This window comes from Saccostrea cucullata, unplaced genomic scaffold (assembly GCF_032062105.1).
Source record: "Saccostrea cucullata isolate Sc308-1 unplaced genomic scaffold, CSIRO_AGI_Scuc_v1 ctg1821, whole genome shotgun sequence".
In the NCBI taxonomy this organism is placed as follows: Eukaryota; Metazoa; Mollusca; class Bivalvia; order Ostreida; family Ostreidae; genus Saccostrea; species Saccostrea cuccullata.
In genome coordinates, this window is record NW_026922500.1 from 11,916 (window position 1) to 35,366 (window position 23,451).

The following is a 23,451-nucleotide window of genomic DNA, read 5'->3' on the forward strand; positions in this document are numbered from 1 at the left end:
ATTCCTTGATTGGGCTGCGCACTGCAAGGACGATATTTTAAAGGTATATGCGAACCATAATTCTTTTATAATATATTTTTGCATTCATTATGACCTGTCGGGTGTTAGTTTTTGGTCATTCCTTCATTCGTCGTCTTGACGAATTTATCATATCTCACAGAGAGTGGAAAAATTTATCTCTCGATGCCGGTCAATTTCTTGTTAGTTTTAAAGGAATTGGGGTGGAACTGTCCGACTGGGTCAGAAATGTTTGCAAAAACCTTGTTATATGAATATCCTAGAGAAGTTTTTATCTCAAGTGTTTTTTCTGCAGGTCGGAGGCAATGACATTCGAGTTGACTCGGATCCTGCAAAATTAGCGCGCGATATTAATTGTTTCTTTCGCCTCATTTATAGTTCAAGCTTACAACGTTAAGCATATTATCATTGGTCAATTGTTGCGAAGGTTTTCTCGCCGTTGCGGGAAACTCTTTAACAACATTGTTTGTCAAGTTAACAAACATATTGAACATTTATGCCGAGGCAATCCAAAGATTACCTTTTGGCACCACCGCGGTTTTTGGCAAAACAGCAGATCTCTTATGCTCTGTGATGGGGTTCATTTGAATCCATTAGGAATGCTGAAATATACAAAGAGCATTAGATCTGCCATTGGTATTTGTCATAGACGTGGTTGTTTTTAAGTTTTAATGTATCTTAACAGGGCATAACACCCTGACAATATTATTTTACACTGTAATATTAATGATGTTGTTTATGGTATTCGGACAATCATTTGACCCTAGACTTTTGTGCTGCTTGTTTATATTTCACAACAGCTGTTGTGTGTACACATTTTATCTGCAATACTTAGCAGTTGTGTGTGTTTATCTCATTGGTTTCTCACGTGAGTGTGGTTGAACAATTGCTCATTTGATTTGTGCCTTTGTTCTTTATTATGTTGCATAAAATATTATGCATTTACGGTTGCTCACATCCCCACTCTGTTGTATATTGTGGGTCGTGAGCCCTCTATAAGCTCGTGGCACACGGTTCTCGGGTCTTATTATTTTCTGAATATTGCCTAACCCTGAAGGTATTTACAGGTAATGGGTGCTAAAAAATTGAACAAAACTTTATTTGATTGTGTCTACACTTTGTTTAACTTAGGTGACCATGCCTAGAGGGAGAAAACGCGTGCAGGTGGCCCCGCAAGACCAAAATTGATCAAATACTAAACGGGCGCGTTCTTCAAAGAGGGGAACTCCGCCCAATGCACCTAACCCGTGTGTCCCTGAACAACACTCATCGGTTCCCTCTAAGCACGTAAATGTTCCCTCCGCAGACGAAATTGCAGAGGCCCTTCTTAAGAAAATTCAAAATCCTACTGTTAACGTTATTAATGAGCCCCTTTCGTCAACCCAGTGTGTGTCCGCTCCTTCAACAACGCCTGGCATCGACCATCCAAACTTACAAACTGTCACTAGCCAGCCGCCCAGTGTTACACCTATGCCGCAAGATCTGCTGTCTTTAATTGGCAACCTGTCCTCACGCTCTACGATCAGCCAACCTGTACCATCAGCCACCAGTGACAATAATTTACCATCTATTAGTTCTGTCGAAGGTAGTACAACAATACCTGTAAATTTTAGCAACATTTCTCTTGTCAAAAATGCTTTACCATTAGCTTATCATGTAAGTGACAAACTTAAGAATTCCGTTTTCGATGATGTATATGTAGACTTTGCCGCCTTGTTACCACACGTCAAGCGACCTGACGAAGTACATGATATTTCGTCAGGTGTTAAACTTCTAACAAACTGTCATTCAACTCCTATAAAGACACTGTTCAATGTCCATCAATGGAACAATGCATTTGATATTTACATGTCCCTATATATTACAAAATACCCATCGCTCGCTTTAGACCTAATAAAGTATGGAAACAACATCAGAAAATTGGCATTAGACTTTGGTTTCCAGGCGGCAAGGTTTTATGACGAAGAGTTTAGAAAACTTCGTCAAGTCCACAAACTCGAGTGGTCAGTAATGCATGATGAGTTGTGGCGGGTGGCAACAAGCCAGAACAAATCTGGCCTTTACAACCTCTTCTCTAATTCAAAGCGTGGCAAAAACCCCTTTCTTGGCAGGATCCAGCAAAGACCAGAATACCCTAAAGGTTTCTGCTGGAGATTCTGCGCTACAGGGCAGTGCGGTTTCAAAGAGTGTAAACTCAAACACCTGTGTGTACACTGTGGCAAAAAGCATGCATCAGACACATGTACCTCTGCGAAGAAATCACAAATTTCCCCAAAATCTCAAAACACCAGTGAAGTGTGATAGGTTAGCGTATCATCTTAATGGCTACAATAAATTTGACAGAGATTTTTTACTCTCGGGTTTTTCCGTTGGATTTCGTATTGGTGCTGGACCTTCCATACAGTCAGTTTTGAAATGTAGAAATCATAAAAGTGCTATTGAGAACCCCGAAATTGTCTGGGAAAAAATAAATAAGGAAATAAAATTTCAACCCCCCTTTCCAAATTTTGTTTGTTCACCTTTAGGTTTGGTTCCTAAAAAAGAAGTAGGAAAATATCGTGTCATTCATGATTTGTCCTTTCCTAAAGGAGCGTCTGTTAATGATTCAATTCCACGAGAGTTCTGCTCTGTCTCTTACGAAAACATAGAGACTGTTATCGGTTTAGTTCAATCGCATGGGTTTAATTCGCTTATGGCAAAAGCAGATATTGAGGACGCTTTTCGTTTGCTTCCTAATCACCCAGATGATTATCATTTACTTGGCTTTGTATGGGAAGGTAAATATTACTATGACACATGTTTACCTATGGGTTGCTCATCTTCATGTCAGCTTTTTGAGAAATTCTCATCAGCCCTCCATTGGGCTTTATCACAGAACTTTAGGGTGTTAGGCATATCACATCTTCTGGATGACTTCTTCTTCGTCGGTAAACAAAATACTAGTGTTTGTGCACACTCGCTAGATCAATTTTTAGAATTATATAACGATATTGGTGTACCGATTAAGAATGAAAAAACTCAGTTACCAACGAAAATTATTACAATTTATGGAATAGAAATTGATTCCATGTTAATGGTCGCACGTTTACCAGAGGAAAAAATTGCTAAAATATCTGGCATTTTGCATACTTTTAAGAAAAAACGCAGCATTTCTTTACAAGAGCTCCAGTCATTAATTGGGTTATTAAACTTTGCCTGTAGTGTTGTTATTCCAGGCAGGGCTTTTCTACGTAGACTGATCGACCTTACAACCGGACATTCTTGTCCGACATACCGCATTACACTTAATGCTGAAGCTAGGTCAGACTTGCATGCCTGGTCTACTTTTATTGATAATTTTAACGGAAAATCCTGTTTTTTATTTGATAAATGGGTTTCATCAGATACAATTAAATTATATTCTGATGCTGCAGGTGTGCATGGAGGTTATGCAGCTGTTTTTGGCTGTAAATGGTTAACTGGCGAGTGGTCAAATGACATGGAGTCTTGGCATATTACTGCCAAAGAACTGTTTCCTATAGTGTCAGCTTTAGAATTGTGGGGTCACTATTTAAAGAACCATAGAATATTATTTTTTACGGATAATGCCGCCGTTGTCGATATTATCAATAAAACTTCATCAAAGAACAAAATAGTCATGAAATTGGTGAGGCGTTTAGTTTTAGCCGCATTGAAATATAACATCTTCTTCCGAGCTAAACATATCAAGGGGAAACATAACATAATTTGTGATCTCCTTTCTCGCTTTCTTTTTCAGAAAGCTCACAAATTGGCACCATGGTTGGCCCCTTGTCCAACCAATATCCCAGATCACTTCTTGATAGTTTAGTTACATCCCTGTTAAGGGCATCACTGTCATCCGCCACATTTACATCGTATAACAGATTTGTTCAAAATTATGTGCAGTTTTGCAACATTTATTTCCAAGAGTGTCAGGCATTTCCATCTTCCCATGTGATGTTGACTCAATATATAGCCTATTTGTTTTTGAAGGGTTATAGCCCATCCACAATACCAACACACATGTCTGCGATTAGTTTTGTACACAAAGCCAACAGTCTGAATGACCCTACTAACAACTTCTTAATAAAAAAGATTTTGAAAGGTGCGCACAATATTAGGGGTTCAGTGGATTGTAGACTTCCAATAACAAAAGATATATAAAGAAGATTAATTTCATCAATTCCATATGCCGTGTCAAATTGTGATAATCAACTGCTGATAACTGCAATGTTTTTGTTAGCCTTTTACGCATTTTTTAGAGTGGGTGAGATTACGGTCAAGTCGTCATCGGAGTCCTCGGCCGTTTTACAATTTGAAAATCTATCTTTTGAATGGGATAATGCATCATTATTGGGAATGTCGATAATTCTTGTTCACTATAAACATAGTGACCTACACACTAAAACTATTTTTATCCCAAGGCAGTGTAATAATCAGGCTTGCCCAGTCTATGCACTTTACAAATACGTGAAGGCATTCAATCACACTAAAGGTCCCTTGTTTCAATTTAAATGTGGAACTCCTATTTTCGTTCTTTCTTTAACTCAGTTCTCGGATCAGCTATTTCATTTATAGGTCTGGATAATAGATTTTACAAAGGTCATAGTTTTCGTATAGGAGCAGCCACGTCTGCCGAAGCAAGGGGAGTTCCGTTAAGTGTCATCCAGAATATGGGAAGATGGAAATCAGATGCATTTCTAAAGTACATTCGTATGCATAACTTTTGAAGTGCTAAGTCAATCTTTAATTTCCCTGGTATATGGGTCAGTATTGCCTGCCACCTGTGACCACAAATTGTTTACTGGGTCAGCACTGCCTGCTAGTTTTGACATTGCGTACTTAATATGTTTCTGTTTTAAAGCAGGGTTAGCACTGCCTGCCAGTAATTACTTTCTTACACTAACATAACTAACTATATGTGAGACTGGGCCAGCATTGCCTGACAGCAGCGAAGTTTTAGACATTTATGTACTCTTAATTGGTCGGTATCGGTTTGCATCAGCAATTTTGAACATTTGGAGATACGCTGAACTTTGAAACTTGGGACAGCATTGCCTGCCGTCATTAAATTACATATAATTATTGATGTGTGTACCTTTTCAATAGCATTAAAGATTGCATCTAACTAATTTTATTGATATGTTTCAAGGGTTGTCTCTGATTTATCTTCATTTATGCATTTTGAGCTGTAACGTTTAATGAAGATAATGTTTTAATTTGTTTAGCAAGGTATTAGCGCTTATATATTATTCTGCATATCAATATGTGTGTATAATTTTCCTTTTAGCTAGATTATTTTATTTTAATTTTTTTTTTAATATATCCGTTTCTGACTTGTCATATCTGCCAGAGTCCTCGGGTGGGGGATCCCCTCTTTCAGAGGTGATGGGTGGCAACATATTTATCCCCACCTTTGCGAATCTATGTCATTTTTTCAATCATATCATATGATGTATTTTTGTATATGCCTATTATATAATATTCAATAGTATGAGATATGTACTTTTTGTGAATAAATGACCTTTTCACACAATATGGGTATTGTGTCTAATTTTCGCAAATCAAGCTCGGACTCTGGCTGGATATAATTCATTAATACTTGGTTGGCATAAAATTAATTTTATGGGAAAATAAAATAGTTTATGACAACAAGTTTAGATATAAGTATTTTATTTTGTATTTGTCATATTGTTATTCAACTCAAGCATCTAGAGTTTACGCGTAATCTATTACCGGATATGAAACAAGACTCAGTGCGATAAATTTTCGCTGTTAGCCGCAGTTAACTCTGCATCATTTTGCATACCTCGGAGTGCGCGCTTTTAATTGGTCTTTGAATATGTGTCGCCCCGGGATTTTCCAGGGGTCTGAATCGTTTGCGGCATTCCTTGATTGGGCTGCGCACTGCAAGGACGATTTTAAATCCCGCCCACTTACCTCCCACATTTTCTGTCAGAATCTCTAGATGCTTTGATTTTAGGTGGCAACATATTTATCCCCACCTTTGCGAATCTATGTCATTTATTCAATCATATCATATGATGTATTTTTGTATATGCCTATTATATAATATTCAATAGTATGAGATATGTACTTTTTGTGAATAAATGACCTTTTCACACAATATGGGTATTGTGTCTAATTTTCGCAAATCAAGCTCGGACTCTGGCTGGATATAATTCATTAATACTTGGTTGGCATAAAACGAATTCTAAAAATCGTTATAACGAATTCAAAAATATTTTTGATAGGTCCTAAATGGGCTTCCGTATTTGTTCATATTTGGATGCTCTTCTTGAAAAGATGTTTATGGTAACCTAACAACAAGCTTTTAAAGAAGTGCGATGACTTAAACATTTTCAATCGTCACCTTCCCTTACTAATATACTAAGATTCCATTATCACATGCATGATGCGTTTATTTCTCTTCTTATTTAAAGTTGTCATTTTCCAAGTTTATGGTCGATACAAATACTTTGTCAGTAAATACAATCTATCAATAAGTCAAATGCAGACTGACGTTTTCATACAGATCATAAACACATACATTGTCTACAGTGGTTTTGTTTTCTTTCATGACAAGTAGCATAATATGGGGATTACCGTTAGGCATAGAATGCTTACTCATCTTTGATATCTTTTCCCAAATCTGATGTGTTTTTTTTTCAAGAATTTGTTTGCTCTTCTTCTGATTTGTATTGTTTAAAAGCACAATGAAATGTGCTTCAACACTGTTTATTATTATTTGATTTATTTGTAGTTTGTGTAATTAGTGTAGTGCTTATTCAGTACATTGTCTATCTCATAAAACACATATTGCACTGTTTCAATGATTTAAATATATAAGTAGTTCATTATGTAAATTTTCAAGTACTTAAATGTCATTTTATTAAAAGTACTTTTACTTATAATTCACAGCATATTTCGAAACGAAAGTTTATAATATGAATACTGAAAGCCATGTATGTGAAGCATTCTGAAGGAGCAAAATAGATTATGCAAAAATAATAATTTTAATAAATAAACGAGTTTACTTAGCAACAATTGCAAAAAATGAATTCAAATTTTATAACATCAGAATTTCTGTTTATTATACCGTTTAAAAAAGACAATGACTACGATTTGACAATTATGACTAGAATTAATCATAATGCAAAATACTTGCTCCCATTTGTTCCAGTCTGGTACATCTGATCGTTTTTTCGTCTTCCTCGACGTCCAAGTACAGGGTATGGAATTTTACTTCCTTTCCTTCAGTTTCGTTTTACTTGGATTTTTGCTTGTTGGCCAATCAGCAAAGGTACTTTTTTTCTATGGCAATGAAAAACTTCCACTTAGAAATTTTGTATGATCCGCCAGAAGTTTAGATAGTGCTTCATAGTTTTTCTTTTAGTATAGCAGAAAACATTCATACATTGGGATCATTGTTTTTCTTAAACAAAACGAAATGAGTCCCACAGGTCAAACACTCGCCTAAATTATTATTGCACTGCCCTTCATCATTTTTTTCCCATTATGATACTTCAATGCCCTATTATTTGCTCAACTAACATCTATGTGTCATGGTTCAATCAATATATTATCTAAACTATCTCTAAATATTTTCACATCAGTTTGATCTTTACCTTACCCAGTGGTTCTTGAGAGGAAGATTTGCACACAGATTCTTGAGAATGTATTTCAAGGTAAAATTTTAATTCCATATTGAAACCTTACTCTATTCCCGAGGAACAAGATTTGAACAGTTTGAATCTTCTCTTCCTGAAAGGACTTTAAAAAAGATTTCATACCTCTACATGTATCATTTTGTCAATGTAAAATATTGTGATCAAAGTATATCATCGCAGTCATCAAGTCCCGAATAAAAGTATAAGTTTGGGATCCTTTAAAGGGCGAAGAGCAGACACGAACATTAAAAAAAAACAGGTGGGACGATTGCCATTGAAAGCAAGGCAGAAAGAAATGATCATTTGAAAAAATATATATATCATAAACCTGAAAAATGAGCCAGTTCAAAGTCTGACCAGAAAACTTAGCAATCGCATCATCAATTAATTTTCAATTAATGGTATTATCATAAAGTAAAATATCACTTATTTGAAACCAAACATAATAATGAAACAACCCTTTTTATTAATTTAGGACCTTCTGTTTCAATATATTGTCAGTTATAAAATTGTTATAGCTATAAACAGAGATTCTATAGATTGATTTACATTCAATCACAACAAAATCTGCTGAAAAGCTTGCTATGCCTTTCAAATTCGTCTCTGAATTTCGCTAGATTGGACTTTTTTGTTATGTTGTAATAGTATATGCCTAATGGGACTTCAAGCATAACAGGAAGAATGGACAGACATTTCGTGATATTTTTTTTATAATTACAAAGGTAAGTTGTCATTATTTCATTAAATTTTGAAAAATATCAATTTTTGTAGATTATTCATTTAAAAACTATTTCTGCATTATACATGTACATTTTATTCATTAATTGTTATTCATGAAAATTAAGCACTGAAATATATAAAATAACGAAGAGAATTGAAGTTCCAAGTCCGTTCAAGTTCATTTAGCAGTAAATAATTGGAGCAGAGCAAACATGAACCTCCAAAACATATCCTTCTTTTGCAACATACTAATTCGGACCGGAAAAAATCACTTCAGACGAGTATATTTTGTCTTCTTGCCAGTCCGAATGACTGGCTATCTGAAAAAGTTTTCCACAGCTCTTTACGATGACTGTATTTATTCATTGAAACTAGATGTAGGGTTTGATTTTACATAACTCCCTACATCAGTCAAGCTTTTATATCTCTAGATCTAAATAGGGGACCTGAAAAACTCTATTTATCCTAGTATAGATTTTAAGTAACTAACTATTAAACTTTTCAATTTGAATATTAACTTATTTCATACTTTTAAAAATCACAAATTCCAATTGTACACCAATGACCAGTCCATAGGTATGTTTTACAAAAACTTAAATAGGAATATTTTTTTCTTGTAGTCAATTTGAAATTTGTAACGCAATTTGTCATTCAGAATTAAAAGAAAATGTTTATGGAATTTGAAACAAATAATTTATTGTACCAATTATCAATTGTCAGTTGTTACAAGTATGGTATCCCCCCCACCCCCACCCCCTTAAAAAAAGCTCATGGTTGAATTAAATTTGATAAGCATATTCAAACCGCAAGTAATTTATCATTTCAAAATTGCAACATCTATACTCTCCTATTACACTTACATTAAAAGTAAAATATTTTTAGGTGCAACTTTGATCGCTGTCCACATATGACTACTATTGCAGAGAATGCCAGGGAATGACGGAACCTGAGGAGGATCCAACAAGCCATGCATCAAAGAACATAATGGTTTCTAACTGGTCTCTCTCCATCTATCAGTTTTACGTACTGCATACTACATTGTATGTATATCGACAACAGTATGAAGAACTCCCCGAAATTAACAAGTTTGTACATATATAATTGCCTTTTAAATGCAGATTATAATTAGTATAATGTTCAGAACAAAAAAATATATTTTAAAAATGAAGACAAAAAACTGAAATCAGGTTTCACCAGTTTAAGAATCTTTAATGATTGAGACAACATTAAAATATATAAACAATATTCCATGTCATTAATAGTAATAACTTTATATATAGATGTATATCATGCCTGCATGAATTGTAGATTTCAAAGATCAAAAACTGATTTGTATATACATGCATATCAAACAAGTCCCATTAAAACTCAAACGAAAGGTTCAAAATTCACAACTAGATAGTAATGCAAAAACAAAGCAATAAGAAAAAACAAAAAACAAAAATGTGAAATTAACTGAACTTTTTAACACCCCCCTACAAGATGTACATAAGTTAAAAGTCAACAACAATGTTAGAATAATCTATCTTGATCTACAGCCAAAGGGCAAGAATTTGACATTGAATAACATGACATATATTAAACAAAGAATGAGATTAAACTAAAAAATGTAGATTAAACAACGAAACAAACTACACAACAACAATAGAAATCATATTAAAAAAAAATGACAGCAAAATGAAATAACTGACAATTCATAAATAAAACCGACAAGATAACAATAGTTTAAAGTCTAAATAAAAAGTAATCAAAACAGGATATTTAAAAACGTTAACTTAAAATACGTAAACAAAACAGTAAAAGTCAACAAAGGTATCTTTTACGTACATATGTCCTTTCATACTAAGATATTATAAAAATATAATGGAAGGAGTAGTGGACTTTTTTCATCAAAAATGATTTAATCCTCGTATTTTACAGGCGGGTGCTTTACTGGGAACTGGCTAGATGGTGCTGGATATGGTTTGGGAGAAACGTGCGTGTTACGCTTCCTCCTTGTGCAGTCCAGAATATGGTGAATACCAAGGATTCCGCATGGCCTAATTCCTCCGGAACCTTGTCAGCAGATGACTCACCGAATCGTCTTTCTCAGGGTGTAAATACTGGTCACACAGTGGCGGTGGCGAAACTCCAGGATCCCCAAATTGTGGCATCTTCATGTTGATGGCCCTTGTTATTGCAGCGTTTGTAAGAAATTCGACATACTCTGAAAAAGAAATCTTAATGACCATATGTTAAACTTGTACATGCTACTTTTATCTCTATGTATATATTTATCTGTGATATAACAATGAAGATATAAAATAAATTAACCATAAGTACCCTTCGTCTTCACCTTCTTCACAATGTAGTCTCTCTTTTATTGCTTTGGAAATACAATGCTGTATTGAAGATCCCCCTCTAATGTGGATACCTGATCCTTATTGGAATTGTCGCTGTAGCGAAGTGCTGCTAAGGCAAAGCTATAATTGAAAACATTTTATTTATAATTTATTTGTAAATCATACTTTTTCCTGTATGTGAATTTCTCTTTAAAATGACTGAGAATAAGAAATATAAATGGTATAAAGTATTGTTTAATGAGCAAGACAACATACCGACTTTGCATTCCAAAGTAGGAGAATTTAAACATTTTTTTAAACTGGTTTATGACCGAATGGAATGCCTCTACATTTGAAGTTCGAAATGATGACGAGAGCATGGGGATGTCCTCTTTCATCTGCCCGCAATGGTTTCTAACTTCTCCATCACTTTGGTTCCTGAAAGATACAGACACGTTTCAATTTTAAAAATTATGATATTTAAATCTGAAAAAAAATAAAATCTGTATTATTTTTTTCTACATTTCAAACACGTTGCACTAAGTCATCCCCCACTCCTAAATATGATTTGATCCATTCCAATAAATAATAGCCCTTATAGAGCTTGGGTGATTGTAATAAAAGGATCTTACATGTACCTGGCCTCAACTCTCTTCCGTCTCTTAGGTGGGCCAAGGTTCCAAGATTCATATTACTGGCCTGGTCCATTTTTCTCATTTGAGTCCACTGTCTTTGTCATCAAGTGCTGAGGACGGTACCGAATACAAATAATTTACCAGACTTTTTATCCACTCTCTTAGGTTCTTGCAATCCTTTTCTTTGCTGATGACCAACAGCTTCTTCTTAAATCCGAAAATTTAAAATATAACTTATATGTTCAGCCTAACTAATTAAGTTACCATTTAGTGATGCTTTTACATATATCATGATTAATGTGCAATATTTTCCCCCATCAATTGAAAAAGTAACGATTTATTAAAGTAGGGAAACCTTTTGCTACATTCAACACATCGATGCTATGCGTCGTATCTTGCAGGTTCTTACGCATCCACTTCGCAACCTGAAGATGTCTGTAAGTCACTATCTTGCTAGACCCATTTGTTCCATGTGACGATCTCCTCGGATTAAACCCTCTTTCTACATATGGCAACTCCCATATACTTCGTTACTCTGAAATGGATTAAAAAATAAATTGCAGTTCTAATATCATTTTAATTTACAACACAGAAAAAGATTAAGTTTTTATATAATCAAAAAAACAATTCTAATGCAATTGTTTTGTAAAACACTCTTTGATTGGCTAATGCACTGATGTTTGAAGCAGTAAAACGAGCATTAAAGAGGGTGAAAGCTTTTTCATTCTGACGTCATAATAGAGAGACGCAAAAATACATTGCTCCGTGACGTATTTCATGTAACAAAATTAAACAAAATAAGACGTAAACAACAAACAAAATGCATGGATTGCATTAGAATGGGAATAACTAAACTTCTAATTTGGTATTTGCGACCGTTAATGCTGATTTAACGGTAGCAAACATCCGTTTTACCGGCTCCGCTTACGCGTCGCCGGTAAAACTCAGTTTGCGACCGTTAAATCAGCATTAACGGTAGCAAATACCAAATTAGAAAATAGTTATTCCTTAATTTAAATAACCGTTTATCACCTATAATTGTATTTACCTTTATGAGTTGCAGATCAACCACCACATTCTCTTCGAGGTCCATTAAAAATTAGCGTCTAGCTACCAAATTTAGCACAATGGCCAGTGTACATGCCGTTCCATCTCCACCTAAATGTAAATGCCGTCCCGACGCCCGTGCTTGTTGTACATAAGAGACTTGCTGGTCTCTCTATACTTCGATCACTGCTGGATGGAGGTAGCACTGTTGATTATACATAAAGGTCCCGTAGGAGATGGAAGCCATGTTCAAGAACTTAAACATTCTGACTGCTTTGCTTGGAAGAGATCCTAAAAACAAAAATACACAAGGAAATTTCGAAATAACCCGCTGGAATGCTACCAATTAGGGGCTGGCTACTCAAAGTCCGGTGGTAGAGACAAAATCTGCAGTCTAGCATGATGGAAATGTAGAATCCATATGATTATAGTATTATCTTTACTTTTTCAAGGAAAAATTAATAGTTATGAAAGTGTTGTGATTTCCCATTTATGTGACATATAAATCATCAAAGACTAAAAAAAAAAAATCAGGATTCCCCAAGGTCACTCTCCACAGTTTCATCAGACTCGGTCGTTTTCTTTAAATTCATCCTGCTCACAATCATTCTCCTCTGAGGCAAATGACTTGTTGACAGGATCTTCTATAGGTTGAGGACTTAGCGGAGGAGCTGGAAGTAGATTACAGCTTACGCCAATCTTTCTTGTTTTCACCTTTGGGACAGCCTGCACCTCTACACAAAGTACTGAATGTATTAATATTCAATTCAAAATATCAAACTCTAATATTTTATACAGAGTATAAATGTAAAATAAATATAAAGAATTACAGTAAAACTCGACTATAACAAAATCGCAGGGACCTACGAAATTACTTCGCCACATCCGTAATTCGTTATATCCATATATTATATATCCTGAGACGGACAAAATGTGATCAATAAAGCTCACTTGAACTTTCAACTCAGGTGAGCTAAACATTTTGAAGTCTGTATGTATCAGTATATAAAGTTTGGCACGAGAAAAATGACGTCAAGCTCAGTCAGGAAAAGAAAGTTCAAGGGTTATAAAATGTTGATTCAGTTGAATAATATGTACTAGCGTATGTAGTTTTACACAAATTTAAGAAAAATGGGGTCAATGTCGAAGAAAGGTCAAATTGAAAGAAGTTCTCAAGTACGAGGGCTTTTAGGAAATTATTGAGACAATGTGTATATTCCTTCCCTTAAAGAACATTTTCCGGTGAAATTAGCATGTTATACGTTTGAAAAATACTAATTAAAGTGTTATTAATAGCAAAGAATACCCGGTATAAAGCAAAAAATCTATTTGTTCTTCACAGTGGTATATTATTGTGTAAATGGTAGGGGTGCCCGGTGCAACCACAAAATAAGATATTGAAAAATGTAACAAAAACATTCAAATACTGGGATGACCCATAGTAAGAGCGTAAATTTTTTCAATTTATGGATATTATTTTTGAATTTAATTTTCTTATATTCTTTGCAAGTTTATTAAAATTTCGATGGGAAGTACGGAAAGCATGAATAAATTCAAGCGCGGCATAGAGAACGACTACATAATTGATTTTGACGTCAAAGCGGCTCAGTAGAGCTATGAAGAATTCTTTCCAACTGCTAAAACTATAACAATAAAGAAAAGCATGCTTAGTGATTTTTTTTTCATTGATATGATTTTTATCTTGCAAAATATTCAACAAGAGTAAAAACAAGATCACCGGACGACCATCAATTATTTCGAATTATAGATAACGTTGACCTGCGTTGCATTAATCGGTAATGCAATATGCTAATTCAACGTGTATTTGACACTTCATGGTTTTTTTTTTATTATAAGGTATCACAAGCACACTCTTTTTAATTTTTTTAAAAGAATTTTTTAAGAAAAAAAGACATTTTATTTCTGGAATGTTATATGCAATAATAGAGAAAAAAAGATAAAAACTCCCCGATCGTTTAATATGCAAAAATATCTCTGACTGACATGACGTTAAATTGACGTAGCAATGCTGCTCCAGTTAGATAGACATGTGCATGATTATAATTTCACCTGAACTCGTTTAATTATTCTAATAATAAATAATAAAGATTTCAGTCTTTTCATGAATATTGATGAAGGGAGTGTGTAAACAGTAGGCCTATAAAAAGACGCATGTCCACGGGAAATCTTAGATAACGAGATATGTTACAGTTTGACAACGATTATTAACCAAAGGTAAATATGCGTCATAACAGAGTAGATAGTTGTTCAAATCTGGTAACTTTTAAGTTAAATTTCATTAAGAGTAAGATGCTTGCAATCCACGCCAAAAGTGAGCTGTTTGGCAACGCACTTTGAAAAATTACGCAAAAAATTTCAAAGTGCATTAAAATCCTATAAAATCAACGCACTTTGAATTTCTGTGACTATTGAAAAAAAAATTCAAAGTGCGTTAAGGGTGTATATAAACATTTTCTTTTTACCATGGGGACATTTCAAGCACTTTCTAAAAAATATACATCAAACAAAAAATTCTAGACATATAGATTTTAGTAATTGAGAGAATCAATTTGTAATAATTATTTCTTTTAGAAAACTTTTAATTTACATGTTCTCATTTAACCTCATTGAAAACGAGAAGAAGACGAGTACAAGGTCTCTTAACCCAACTTTTTTTCTTATACATTGTACATAGACGTCGGTACAATGTAGCAAATTGAAAGAGGACCCCCCCCTCCTACACCAAGGTTAGCCCAAATTTTCAATGTCTAAATTATGCATATCTTTGCAAAACATTTCTGTGATTTGGTCCCAAATTAAACGCACTTTGAAAAAAATTCAAAGTGCGTAATGTTTCAAAGTGCGTTGTAACAGAGCTGTATCTCAAACGGCCTACCTCGTTTTCTTGACTCCATATTTGTTTACCAATCTATTACATAGAGACGGTGCTACGTGACAGATCTATTTAGAAATAGCCGTTTCTCCCCTAGCAGGATGATAAATAATTATAATTTGAAAACTTTATAAACGCGTTTAATTTCAATGGCGTAATTTCCAGTATTTTCGTAACTTTTAATGGTAAACAAATTATATAAATCCCAGCCGTATTTTATAATGGCACAAGATATATTAGTGCTGTGTATTACTTTTACTGAGCAAAACACTACTTTAAAGAAGTCAGGTCAAGGTCAAAGAAAGGTAAGAAAAAAATGACTTTATTTTATGACTTTGTTTCCTTGTTCTTTTACTTATTTATTTTTAGCTTTTCTTTAATAAATATAATAATAATTTCTTATTAGAGAAATAAATAAAATATTCTTTGAACTCTGTAAGAAAAAAGATTGGAAAATGAAAAAATTATTGAGCATATAAAAATTACTGAATTAACAATTATTATCATGGACATTTTCTATTGTTTCAATTAAGGTAGATCGCGGGTTTGCTGACGTCACAATAGGATTTGACGTAAAAAAGCTTACCGCGTTCAGATTAGCAAGCAAAAAATATCCTCAGCAGTACTATTTGCAGTAAAAGGTGAAATATATATTAAAGGTTGTTTGGTGTATTGAATTTTTTTGTATATGTAATTGAGAATAAATGATGCTGATATCTGCATGTCGTGTGTACGCACCTTTCGAAAAGGTCATGCTAGCGCTATTCCCTAATTGTTAATACAATACAGAAACGGATCATCTACCACCGGTAGGTCTGACGCTTGCCCTGCAGTTTTATTTCTTTTTGTTCACTTTTATGAAGTTTGTTTCGTTTGTTTAATTTAGTCTACATGTTAATCTGCTTTATTTTTTTGTTTATCATCTTTAACTCATTATACAAGGTATCCATTTTCTTCGTGATAATGTACGCCTAGATTGCCGGATTGGTAGTATTTGTATGCGCAACAATATTGTATGAACAAAGTACATGTATAAGATTTTTAAAACGAGAAAGAATTAAGAAATGGACAGTATATGGTACGTCATTATAAATGCTAAATTAACTATCATTTGTACACAAGTTTCTCTTACTGGTGATCTTTTTTTTGGGGGGGGGGGGGCGGGACGGGGGGTTAAATTAAATAATTATCAGCTTGAGAAACGTTAATGATTTTGGTAACATCACCAAATAAAATATCGCCAAATAAAAAAAAAATGTACGTCCTATAAATTGTCATTTATAACTCAGACACTTTTATTATTGGCAATCAATAGCGATTCGGCTAACAACTGCATGTATTGTTTTGTGTGGGAGTTTTTTTTTTTTTTTTTTTTTTTTTTTTAATTGGGGAGGGGGGTGTCAAGACAAGAGTTGCAGGCCCGTAGGAAGCAATTTCAGTTAGGGGCACAGATACTCGTAAATACTTTCAGTTTGGGGTACTATCAACAACCACAATTCATGACAAGCATAAAAGGAGGGGGTATCAGACGTTTTAATTGAGGGGACACGAGCATATAGTAGTAATGTTTTCTATAGTATTAATACAAGATTTCTATAGTATACTGTATGCTTTCTATAATATTCTACATATCGGCAAAGTGATGATAAGAAATGGCCTTTACGACATTTTGAAGGGAAAGCTGAAGTCCGTTAATTCAGGGATAGTCAAAATTAATTCATTCTATGAAGTATAATTGTATACAATGAAGGTCAAAGGGCTACTTTAATTCAACTGCAATATTTCCAATTTAAAACCGGGTAAATTTTATTATTAGATAAAAATGATGCAAAAATACATATGTTTGAAAATGTTCTCAAATCCGGTATAAAGATGTTTTTTTTTTATATCCATGTACATTTGTTATAATTTTTCTATACCCGTTTATTGCAAGAAAAAAAATCTATAAATCACATGACATTGAAATATGGCAATGATTATATCGGAAAATTGAATCACGGCTGATTGCATGCTTTATTTTGAGTGAATTGTTGATTAATTCAATTTTATTTGAGTCTTGCAGGCATACGAAAATAATGACGTCGCACCAACGTAATATAACTTCGTGATGTAAATATAGTACTTCTGATTAAAAATTGTAAAACTTTAAAGTTTTTTTGCAAGAAATTGAGCGAGAACACATAATTTTTTTTAATAATTCGATTCTAAATTTACTTCACATTCATTGCATCGAGTAATATAAAATTCGTCTGCTACGTTTTAGTGTTAGAATTGCGGTTATGAAATGCGTAGACCGACAGAAAACGGACATTTTACTATATATTTCATTGAAAAAGCGTCAATTGTTCTCATCAACATTAGCGCATTTGAATTACGATAACAATCTAACCACGCAGACGAATTTCAAAAAGAAATTCAGAAAGAAAAATTTAAAACGAGAGGAGTTAGCTGACAAATTATTAGCCTATGTTTTCAGCAGACAGTAAACCTACAATCTACCTTAAAAAATGTTCATGATAATACTTATTAATTCAGTAATTTTTTATGCTCAATAAATTCTTCATTTTCTAATCTTTTTTTCGTGCCTTTAAAACAAACAGAAAACGAGGAGGAAAGACGAAAAATGTGCTAATCAAGGAAATGGGTGAAGGTGCAATATTTTTCAGCGTTTTTAACAATGAAACTCTGCATGCATTTACCTTGAATAGTTGTTAAAACTTTTTCTGTAAATAAAAGAATGCAAAGAAACAGGTTCAATTCAATTTCAATAAATACCTCGTTCTTGAAGTACACATGAACAAGTAAATGTAATTGAATATACGTGTATAAAAAAAATCTTACCTGTTCTGGTGCTTTCATTTGTGACAATTGTTTTATTACGGTGTCGTAAAATATTATTCTCAATATGCTGAACATTATCGTAATATTGAAAACGAAATGATAATTAAAAGGGTTTTTCTTCTGTATAGTTTCATCAAATAATTCTTCAAAAGAAACATTAAATTTTTTGAATTAAGTTTTGTACAAATAAATAACTTACCTAAAAGGTAACCAAATCATGTGAATCATTTTCTCTTAGCGCAAAAAAAAAAAAACGAAACAATTTAGTTGAGTATCGCGTTTGTAGACGGTTAATGAGAAGCAAATTGATTTAGATAATATGAAGTGATTTTTTTTTATTTTTAAGGTCTTTTTTATTTATTTATTTTGGATCTATAAGATTTTGTTAAAAAAAACCAACCGTTTTCAATAAACCTTTTATGAAATTGACTATTTTTTAAATGGACTCTCTCTCTCTCTCTCTCTCTCTCTCCAACCATGGAATTGCTTCCTTGATTTCCATTGTAGTTTTATTTGACCTTGTACAGAGGATATGAATTACATTTTCATTATTTCCTTTCCAGCATAACACCAATCAGGTTCTAGATTTGATTAATGATGTAAAACATCGTAAAATTGTTTATTTTAATCGGGCTAAATCTGCCGAATACTATTTTTTATTTAAAGATAGAAGATTCTGTGCATTTGCGTATGAGGTTCCAAAGCATGATAAAAGTCAGACATATATTTACTAATTTTTTTTTGATATTTTTCTCAGTCACACTATTATTCAGATTTAAGAAATTATGTGAAAACACACTACGATAGCCGTTTAAATAAGTAATTAATACCACGGAAAGTTTTAATTAGTTTTCAATCAAGTCCTTTAAAACAATTGCTAAATTCCCTCTTCCTCAAATTAAATATATGTTCCTTTCTATTTTGTAAGCTACAAAATCTCTTTTCTAGTTGTTCAAGGTTTATTAAGTATCCAATTCTGACGTGCAGATTAAATTTTGATAAAAATGATAAAAAAAGATCCCATTTAAGATTTTCATGAATAAAAAAAAAATTGCATACCTTACCATATTTGTTAACAGTATGATTACCTTGTAGAACGAATATGAATTTTACAATACTCTGAGTTTATGGGTAAGTATTCATAAAATAAGTTAAATGATATTTAATAACTATTGCATATAGTTAAGAGTAACATTGAACATTTTCGCCCCAAAACCATTCTCAACGGAGACGCATCCGAGGTTGACGGTGGTTTTCGAGTGATTTTTTTTTATCATATTATACAAAAGTTTTATACAAATACATATTACATAGAACAATTTCCCGCAGTCAATATTTATTTTGGAAAATCACTCGTCGTCCAGCAATGTTAATTACTGCTTCGCTGGATGCTGAGGCTTTATTATTCAGAGGGTAATAGTGTTTTTTTTTTACGGAAATGTTTCTCGACGAATCAGATTCAACCAATTTACTTGAAAGTAGAATATTTACAAGTACACATAAAAAAGTAGGTCAATATGCCCCTTTAATTAATTCTTGTGTTTCACTTGCTTTGTCGCCCCTATCAATATCGATGTTACTAAATGTTGAATACCTTACCGACCATTCAACTTCAATTGAGTCCAAAAAGAGGTGTCCATTATAGCATGTGTTGTCTAATGAGAAAAGGCAGACAAATCAGTGAGAGTTTTTAAAGTAAGAAAATAATGATTTTACTTGAAGTTTCCTTTATTGGTGTTGTTGCTGTAGTGACGTCACAATCAATGTCCTCTGATGTGAGATTCCACAACACTACTCCTGTCAGATCACTGGGAGTTAAACATGTCGGTTCAGATAAATATCCCAACGTCAAGTTTCTTGATTCGGCAAACCTGACAAAATCAGCAACGATGCAGTCACAGTGAAGAGGATTGTTATTTACTGTCCTAAAATAATTAAAACATTTTCATGTGTGTGCTTAAATTTGGAATTAAAATATATTATAATCATTTGATATGTATAAACTGATTCCGGCATAAAGCAAATAAATTGATTTGTGGAAACATAAAATATAAAAACAATATTAATTAAGCTTTTTGATATTATAAAGCCTAGAATGATTGAAGAATTGTATATACAGCGTCCTTACAGAGTCTCTAATTTTGAAAGTCCCAGGAAAGTACTTTTGTTCAATTCGGTAATGTTATTGTAATGAATGTACCAACAAAAATACATTTTTTTTATTAATTGACGATTATGTTTTATGCTCGTGTACTTTATTTAATATTTTATGTTTAGTTAATGATAAGTAATTTTTTTATTAATATTTCCATTTCTAATTTGTTTCTCTTTGATAATTCTTGATATCTTGATAATTCTTCCGGAGTGTAAATTAGACAGGACGATAGGTTAGGGGCCAAGGAGGCCTTCAATATGATAGGCATTCAAATCTTGTGTGCATCTGTCTCTGTGTCTGATGGTAAAGAGGCCAAATATGCATATACATCTCGGCTGCCTTTGACTTTAAGTTGGCGAGGACTATTGAAGTTGGCATGAGAGTCCTCGTGTAATCTAAATCTACGTCATAATTTTTAAAGTCTAAATCTACAGTTTTATTTCATAATGAAATGGAAATATAAGGAAACATTGTCTATTAAGTAAAGTACAAGGGCTGTTCGGAAATTATGGAAACATTTACATTAACTCTATAAAGAGCAGAGATGAATTCAGGAATATTCGTCAACATTTAATTAAGGTAGGTCCGTACTTTCAGAATTTTCTGTCAAACAGATACTTTTCAATTTGAATACCTTGAACATGTCTTAAACTTAGTACTAAAACACCCATAAAAGACATATCTTTGCAGGCTAATTTTCATACAACATGTCTCAGCGCACATACCTCTAAAAACTCAAAATTGAACGTAAAAAAGTGTGATATCATATTTCTCTTAGTTATGAGCCAAATCACATCAAATTTATGTTAAAACTTCCGAAGATCAAAAATATTCATTTGCCAAGAGAATATTTGAAATCTTTACTGCAAAACATTAACAAATTTGTGTTGAATCTGTCCATGTCTTTCAGAAAAAAAATCTCAAAATATCTTTATTTTTTATAATTCTTAAAATCTAAAATGTTTAGATGCCATTTTTTCCTTAAAACTATTAAGAATTATATCTAATGTAATGTTAACAGAAACAGCTACTTTATTATGGTTGACCAGAGAATTTTAACAAAACAGTCATTTGAAGACGTATACCCGTATTTTAGGAATATCATTTTTTCAATTATTCAATGCAAATTTTTTTAAAAGTAAACTTAAATGGATGATATAGGCTCTAAATCAATAAAAATAGATCTCAGATTAGTTTGCTTAAAAGAAAATTAAAAAGATTTAGGTCTATAAAAGCAATTAAGAATTTCGTGTCTGTTTATGTACTAAATGACATAGAGATATTATGGACAGAGTGCAAAGTGTTAATTTCCATAAATAATGTATATTAAATGCTTCATATGCACAATAACACTATAATAAACAAATATATACTTGCTAAATCAATCACCCAAAAAGATTTATATCAATAGAAAAGTGAAAATCAGAATTTTATATTGATGTGTAAAATTAGAACCGGATCCGTAAAAGTGTGGGCTTTCCTTAAGAAAGTACAAAACAATTATGCAAAATTGACGATTTATAGGATATATATAATTAAATAAGTTCCTGCATGTGTCTGTCGACCTCGAGCAGCATCGCTACGTCATTTTGACGTCATGGGAGCCGATGTTTTCACGTGTGAAACAACAGGGAAGCGCTTACTCTTTTTCTCTGTCATCATATATAACATTACAAAACTCAAATTATTGAGACATTGTGTATATTTTTTTTTCTAATGAACGTCTTTCGCTGAAAATTCGCATATACGTTTCACAAACAATAAGAATTTATAAAAGCAAAAAATATTTTATAAATAGCAAATTGTTTATCTTTAATGGTCTATAAATGTGTCAATGGTAGGGGTATCCGGTGCAGTCACAAAATCAAATATTTGAAAAAATTTAATAACAGGGTTCAACTCCTCGGTGCACCCATAATAAGGGCGAAAATAATTATAATTTTGTTAATAATTTTCAAGTTTATTTTGACCACATGTTGTGTAAGTTTGTTATCATTCTGATAAAATGCGGAGAACATTTATAAAATTAAATTAGGCGTGGGAAAAATTTCTGATTAAAACGACAAAATGGAATCAATACACAAAACGTCAACATTTGTACTTAAAATCATGTTAAATTCGACTGAAAGCAGACTAAAATGTTGTGTATTTCATAGTCCCTGTCCCTTATATGTTTGGATTTTGTGATTATCAGATATCTTACTGTGTTGGCAAAATCTTTACTGTGCCGCAAACACACAACTTGAATTGTTACTGTGTCAGAAAATAGTTCACTGTGTTGGGACCAACATAGTAAAATACACTTTAGTCAACGCGGTTTCCGTATTTACCGCGAGTCCTCGCGGTGTGAAATTGATCGCGGTTTAACAAGGTAACTCAGGTAAAACCGCGTTTTCTCGCGGTACGGACCCTCACCTGATCCACACCATCGCGGTTTGTGATATTGGTCTCGGGTAAATAAAAGTCATCTCGTAAACGTGAGTTACCTCCCCCAATATTTCGCACAGAGTAAAATGCATGTCATATATTTTAGCGTCATTCGGTTTTTGAAAAATGGTACAAAGAATTAGGAATGGTAATTATATATTTTGTATATTTTGATCTATTCAATGCCATTTTCTTGAAGGCCAGCATATTTTTTCGGATTCAGCATATTTGAAATAGGTTAAAAAACTATGCTGGACCATATAATAATTATTTTTTTCCTATTAATCGGACCAGACTAAAGTCATCGGTAAGCAAATATCATTTATTCAAATCCAAAACGTTTGAAAAATATGTAAGTGAATTAGTAATTCACATGATATCTGATTGAAATTTATTATTTTATATTCTTATCATTTACATTTTGTATATTTTTATATTTCTCATCTAGTCCAGTTATTAACGAATATTGCGAATTAATGCCTCCCCTTTTTCTAGAAAATAAATTAGAAAAAAATATGGAAATCTGGGAAAAAATATATATATAAACTTAATTAAAGTGTATGCTTTTTAAACTCATTTATTTAATTTACCGTGTCTTTTTTTAACAGACTACAATCAATAAATCAATCTTTGATGTTTTCTACTTTTCCGTTAGAATTTTTCGTTGAGAAATTGATATCATTCCGATCCCGACTTAGTAATATTTGTTTCTTATATTTGATGC